The following is a 6,969-nucleotide window of genomic DNA, read 5'->3' as shown; positions in this document are numbered from 1 at the left end:
AGGAGACATCCCTACGCGCCCAGTCATCAATTAACGAGAGCCAGAAAATGCAATGGAGCGGCTGGCTATGGCCTTAGCCATTGCTCCCACATCATACTGTACAGAAAATGAAATCTCAGTGTCCTGTGTTCCTTGTTATTCCCAGTCGGGTTCTAATTCATGGAGTTAGAGTCACATCACCCCCAAAATAAAGGTTAATCTGAGAAAGTTGTTTTTACACCATAGTCTTATGGAGCAGAAAACGACAAAAAAGTTGACCTCTAAAAACAGTCCTCTGTCATCTGTTTCATCCTTGAGCTCAGTTAAAACTGCTCCTAGTCGCCTCTAGTTTGTTTTGAATATTTTCCTAAAGGTATCCTGGCTAAATTTCCCCTCCCCATCACTTTTCACTACTCAGAATATGCGAAAATATTTTTTTTACATTAACCATTCACTAGTCGTGCTTTTGGAAATCAAGCTCTATAACAGCACCACCATGCTGACTTGCATAATCATCTTCCTGCTCCAGTTCCTGATAAGAGATGGTTTTTTTTTTTTTTTTTTAGAGACAAGATCTTGTTCTGTTGCCCAGGTTGGAATAATCATAGCTCACTGCAGCTTCAAACTTCTGGCCTCAAGCAATCTTCCCACCTCAGCCTCCTGAAGTCCTGTGAGCCACTAGGCCCAGCCCAGACACAACTTTCATATCTAAAATATATGTATGCATTAGTCCACTATTGTTAATTTCAATTCCAAAGCCAAGATATAAGGACCTATTCATGTTTAACTCTTGACCTTTGCCTGGGGCCTAATGACAACGAGATAATGGAAAAGTAGGAGTGCAAAATTTTAGTCTTTGAGGAATCTGCAAAACCAATGGGTAAGACAACATACAGATACTTTAGTGAAGAAATATCGGCAATAATATTTTCAACATACATAATGCTCTGCTGAAGCCACGCACATTCACTGGATCTAAAATCATCCTGAGATGTAGACACTATCTTCTTCATTTCCCACAGTAAGAAACTGAAACTCTGTACAAATGTTTAGGTTACGTAAAAAAAAAAAAAAAAAGAAAAAAAAGAAACTGAAACTCTGAATTGTTAAATGTCTTTTTTTTTTTTTTTGAGACAGAGTCTCACTTTGTTGCCCAGGCTAGAGTGAGTGCTGTGGTGTCAGCCTAGCTCACAGCAACATCAAACTCCTGGGCTCAAGCAATCCTTCTGCCTCAGCCTCCCGAGTAGCTGGGACTACAGGCATGTGCCACCATGCCCGGCTAATTTTTTCTATATATATTAGTTGGCCAATTAATTTCTTTCTGTTTATAGTAGAGATGGGGTCTTGCTCTTGCTCAGGCTGATTTCGAACTCTTGACCTGGAGCAATCTGCCTGCCTCGGCCTCCCAGAGTGCTAGGATTATAGGTGTGAGCCATCGCACCCGGCTGAATTGTTAAATGTCTTAACTGAGATCTCTGGAGGTTATCAAATCCACTCTCAGTTTTAACTATCACCCATTAGTCGTAATAGTGTATTTCTTATCCCAGACCTCTGTCTTGAGAAAGCCAGACTTTTCTGTAAAATTGCTTACTTGTCAATGTCACCTGGCTGTCCCATAGGCCTCGCTACTTCCCTGAAACCTGAACAACCACCAGGCTCTCTCTTCTTCCACCACTTTCTGCCTCACTGTAGCCCAGCTCTTGTAGCCCCAGCCAGGGATGCGGAAGCCTCGTTCCAGTGCACAGATAGGACACACGACAGATCCTGTATAAGGATTTGCCGTATGAGTGATTTAATGAGCAAATGAGTGCGTGGGGGTGGTCATCCCCGACTCTTCCCTCACCCTTAACCAGAAGATTAATTGATCATAAAATCCTGCTGTTTCGACATCATAAATCTCTCTCAAATCCTTTCCCCCTTTTTAATCCCCACCTTGCCTCCCTGGCTGGATTGTGTCAAGGCTAAAATGGGATTAATACACATAAAAGTGTTTTGCAAAGAATAAACCTCTGGGAAAAAAAGAAAGGATAAATCCCTCTGGAATCTGTTACTAAACTTACCAGCACCCGTTTGTCTATTCCTTTTAAGCTATGATTTCTTTTCTTTCTTTTTTTTTTTTTCGTGCTCCTGACCTTGTTGTTTTCTCTGCCATGGCTTCCAGAGGCTCATCGCTCAGCTTGTATGAAAATGCCGCTGGTCTCTGTGTGCCGGCTTAGCAGCACGGTTATGTCTCTTTTATGTGGCTCGCTTTCTCCTCACTTCTCAGAGGAAGATCTAGCTCCTGAGAAGGCTTTGAAGCTCCTCACGAAAAGCAGCTGTGACGAAGCTTTTGTAGCTTCCACAGCCCTTCGTACAACCTTAGGCATATAGTAAGTGCTTAACAAATGCTTATTGATTGAGAGATCAATTCTCCTCCATCCCTCCTTAATCAGGCCTCTCCCTCCCCACTATCCTGGCTTTCTCTAGGAATTCTATTCCTTATTCTTCAACATGTGTTGTTTATATCAGGAACATTTCTTCCTAAGATATTTGAGAACAGACGTGTAGATTAGCTGACTGATAGGAACTTTTTAAAAGTTGCTCATTTCTCTTTTTTTAAGGCAGAGTCTCACTCTGTTGTCCATGCTAGAGTGACATGGCATCATCATAGCTCACTGCAGCCTCGAGCTCCTGGGCTCAAGTGATCTTCCTGCCTCAGCCTCCCAAGTAGCTGGGACTACAGGGGTGCACCACCATGCTTGGCTAATTTTTTTTGTGTGTGTGTGTCCTTTTTTTAGAAACACTGCCTTGCTCTTGCTCAAGCTGGTGTTGAACTCCTGACCTCAAACAATCCTCTCTCCTCGGCCTCCCAAAGTGTTAGGATTATAGGCGTGAGCCACCGTGCCCAGCCATCATTCTTTTAAATGTACTAAGTGAACAGGGTGGAAGAGCCAGGCTCTGACAGATTATCTATCACACTGAAATAATAGTTTTACATATATAGTGCTTATATATGAAACCACCAGAAACCAAGAAACCAAGTATAATGGCAATGGAAACACCTGGAACACTGCCAGTAGCAATTTCAGAACTAAAGAAAAATAGGGCATCAATGTTTTCCTCTTTGTCACCCACTACAGCATATCAGTCACCAAGTCTTGCTTCTCTCTGTGAAATGTCTGTTGAACATAGCATTTCCTTTGGGGACTGTGTCACCATCTCAGGCCTGGCCTCACATGTCCCTTCCAACTCTATCGCCTCAGCTTTTTTTTTTTTTTTTTTTTTTTTTTGAGACAGAGTCTTGCTTTGTTGCCTAGGCTAGAGTGAGTGCCGTGGCGTCAGCCTAGCTCACAGCAACCTCAATCTCCTGGGCTCAAGCGATCCTTCTGTCTCAGCCTCCCAAGTAGCTGGGACTATAGGCATGAGCCACCATGCCCGGCTAATTTTTTCTATATATATTAGTTGGCCAATTAGTTTCTTTCTATTTATTGTAGAGACGGGGTCTCGCTCTTGCTCAGGCTGGTTTCGAACTCCCGACCTCGAGCGATCCGCCCGCCTCGGCCTCCCAGAGAGCTAGGATTACAGGCGTGAGCCACCGCGCCCGGCCCGCCTCAGCTTTTTACCTTGGCCTTTGGTCTCTCCTTACCCTAACACAGTTCACTTGAAGCCCCAGGCTATCTGCCCCAAACACTGATTTCATCAAGCTGTCCCACTGCCCAAACCCACACCTCCAGGGCTTCCCTAGTACTCAGAGGATGGTGCACAATCTCCTTAGCCAGATTTTCAAGGACTTTTCATTCTAAGCCTACCTTCTTGGTCTAACCTGACTCTTCTTTCCAGGGGTGTCTGTGAGCTGTCCTTTAAGATCTAAACTTGTCACCTGGGATTTACCTAGTTAAATCCACATGCAATGATGTAATCAGCAGGTGGAAATTAAGAGAATGCCTGCTCTGTAAAAGAGTGGCTGAAGAGCCTGTGAGAGCCCAAACTCCAATCAAAACCTGGGAGTAACATCCCAGAAGTATGATTCAAAAGTGATCGTAATTTAGTGAGTTGAAGCAAACATCATCGAACCCAGTGTGGAGGGCAGCGTTGCTAGAAATGGGAGCCTAAGGAGTGGGAAGTAGACAACGCCCATCTGTTAAGTCATCGAGAACGTCTATCCATGTCTCTCAAGGAATGAATGTGATGGTTCAGGCTCTGATGCCAGTAAACACTGAAATCGCCTAACAGTGCCCTTCCCTGGTTCGTGATGCCAGAGCAATCGTGCAGCAGTCTGGTTTCCCCTGGCCTGGGCCCTGCCCAGCCAGACAGGCTGCCAGTCATAGTTGCTCTTGCAGAACAAGTGCGTTGGCCTTGAGGTGTGTGTACATGTGTGCATAATTAGTTTTGGTGAGTTTGGCTAAAGTGTGGCCACTGCTGAGAAATGGAGTCACTTCCATCCAACAATAACAATGATATTAACAAATAAAATAAATCAAGTTTCTGAGCCTGAGGAACAGCTCCAGGACCACAGTGACCTGACCGAGCTAAGTGTGCCTTAAAGAGGCCTCTGGGTGGACACAGCTCGCTCACCTGTTGGGCCAGTCCCCCATACCCCTCTACACCAAGTGCGCCATTACAAAACCACATGACTAAATACACCACTGTCCCACTCTGGCTTCCATTTTCTCTGCAGACACTCCAATTTTGGGCTTTCTAGTTACTTTTCGCTGGCTTTGTAGAAGATCTCTTCCATTGCTCCTTTCTGGTTTTACTCCTGTGTCCCCGGGACCCCCTGCTTCAGAAGTCACCCTGCATGAATGCTCCCAGTGGATGCTGTGCGTGTGCTCATTGTAACACTGCAACACCTGCACAGGTGTATGAGCGCTTACGTCTTCTTGGGGGCAGGATAGGTATCTCCCTATCCACATTCCTAGGGCCTAGCACAAGGTCGTGGGAACTTGAATAAACAAGCATCTATTCATTCTAAAGCACCGAAGATTCCGAAATTCTGCCTCTCTAGGCCAGACTTGTCCCCTGAGTGCCAGGCCTGTGTGTCTAAGTTTCTACTAGTCGTCTCTACTTAGATGTAACCCAGGTAACTCAACCTGGATTTATCTACGACTGAATTTTTTTGTCTTTCCTAAATCTCCTTATCCCAGGTAATGGTATCGTCATCAAACAATAAACTGCATCGGACCCTAGGAGTCATCCTAAATCCTCTTTTTTGTTCATATCTGTCTTAGTCCATTTTCTGTGACTATAACAGACTATTACAGACGGGGTAATTTACAAAGAAAAGAAACTGATTTCTTTCTTTCCTTCCTTCCTTCCTTCCTTCCTTCCTTCCTTCCTTCCTTCCTTCCTTCCTTCCTTCCTTCCTTCCTTCCTTCCTTCCTTCCTTCCTTCCTTCCTTCTTTTCTTTCTTTTCTTTCTTTCTTTTTTTTTTTGGCAGAGTCTCACTCTGTTGCCCCAGCTAGAGTGCCGTGGGGTCAGCCTAGAAACTGATTTCTTATGATGCTGGGGGCTCAGCTTCTGGTGAGGGCCTCGTGCCGCATGGCAACATGGTGGAAGGCATCAGATGGGAAGAGGGGTACATGAGAGACGGCCAACTTGCTTTTCTAACAAACCCACTTCCGTGACAGTATTAATCCATCAATCTGTGAATAGACTAATCCATTCATGAGGCAGAGCCCTCAGGATCCAGTCACCTCCTAAAGGCCCCACCTCTCAATACTATCACACTGGTGATCAAATTGCGGCATGAGTTTTGGAGGGGACATTCAAACCACAGCAATACCCTACATCTAAGCAGTCACCACATTTCATCTATTCATTGTCCCTTCATATTTGTCCCCCTCTCACCTCAGGCCCTTGATGCTCTCACCTGGATGGGGGTGGTAGCCTTCTAACTGGCCTCCCTATTCTACTGTCTTTCTCCTCAAGTATGTCCTCCACACTACTGCTAAAATTGCCCTTTTTTAAAGATACAACTCTAACCATGTTATCCTCCTGCTTAAAACAACTCAATAGATCCCCTACCTATGGGATAAATCCAAAGTGGGCATCAAGCCATGCCAGACCCTTTATGACTGAACCTCTGGCTGTCTCTCCAGCTCTTATCTTTCCCCTTCCCCCCTTAGGTCCTACAGTCCTGCAGAACCGCCAGGACACACTAGCTTTTCCCTGAGTAGGCCACACTTGCCCTTGTCCCTATCTGAAGTTTCTCCCTGTGCATCCCAATCCTGCACCTTCCCCTGGGGAACTACTCCTTCCTCACATCTAGCTCAAGTGCCACCTCTTTTGAGAAGCCCCTGGTGACCGGCCCAAAACCATTCCTTGTTTTGTGCACATCACAGTATGTCATACATCCCCGCTATCTTACTTTTATGCTCCAGGGGGGTGATTTGTTTCCCTGACCCTCTCTCTTACTGTGAAGTCCTGAGGAGAGGAACTGCATCTTACTTTCGTGTCCCCCGCACCTAGAGAAGCGCCCAGCCCAGGTAAGGACCTAGCAAATGTCTGCTGCATTGAATGGTGGCAAGGAGCACACTGGCCTGGCACTGCTCCTGGTCCTGCCACTTGCCAGCGTTTCTACCTCTGTAAGTGTCTGTTTCCTTAGCTGTGAAATGGGAATAACTGCAGCAGGATTTGTGTAAGGATCGAGTCAGGATACTACATGTAGGCACCACAGTACCAGGGGCTTGCAACTCAATCGGTGTTAGCCGTTGCTGTTATTGCCCCTCAGGGTCCAGTACAATTTTTAAAAACTCTATGTGACCTTTCTAACCCATTGTTTCCATTGATGTTGCCTTTCTATAAACTATGGCAACACTGATTGTAATATTCATTTTAAATCTTACATTCTAATCGTATTTGTAGATCTAGCTCCTAATTTTCGTTTATTTATTTTTTAGAGATGGGGTCTCCTTGTCGCCCAGGCTGGAGTGCAGTGGTACACCATAGCTCACTGCAGCTTCGAACTCCTGGGCTCAGGCGATCCTCCTGCCCCAGCCTCTGAGTAGCTGG

The sequence above is a fragment of the Microcebus murinus genome, chromosome 13 (assembly GCF_040939455.1).
Source record: "Microcebus murinus isolate Inina chromosome 13, M.murinus_Inina_mat1.0, whole genome shotgun sequence".
Classification (NCBI taxonomy): domain Eukaryota; kingdom Metazoa; phylum Chordata; class Mammalia; order Primates; family Cheirogaleidae; genus Microcebus; species Microcebus murinus.
Note: the sequence above shows the minus strand (reverse complement) of the source record.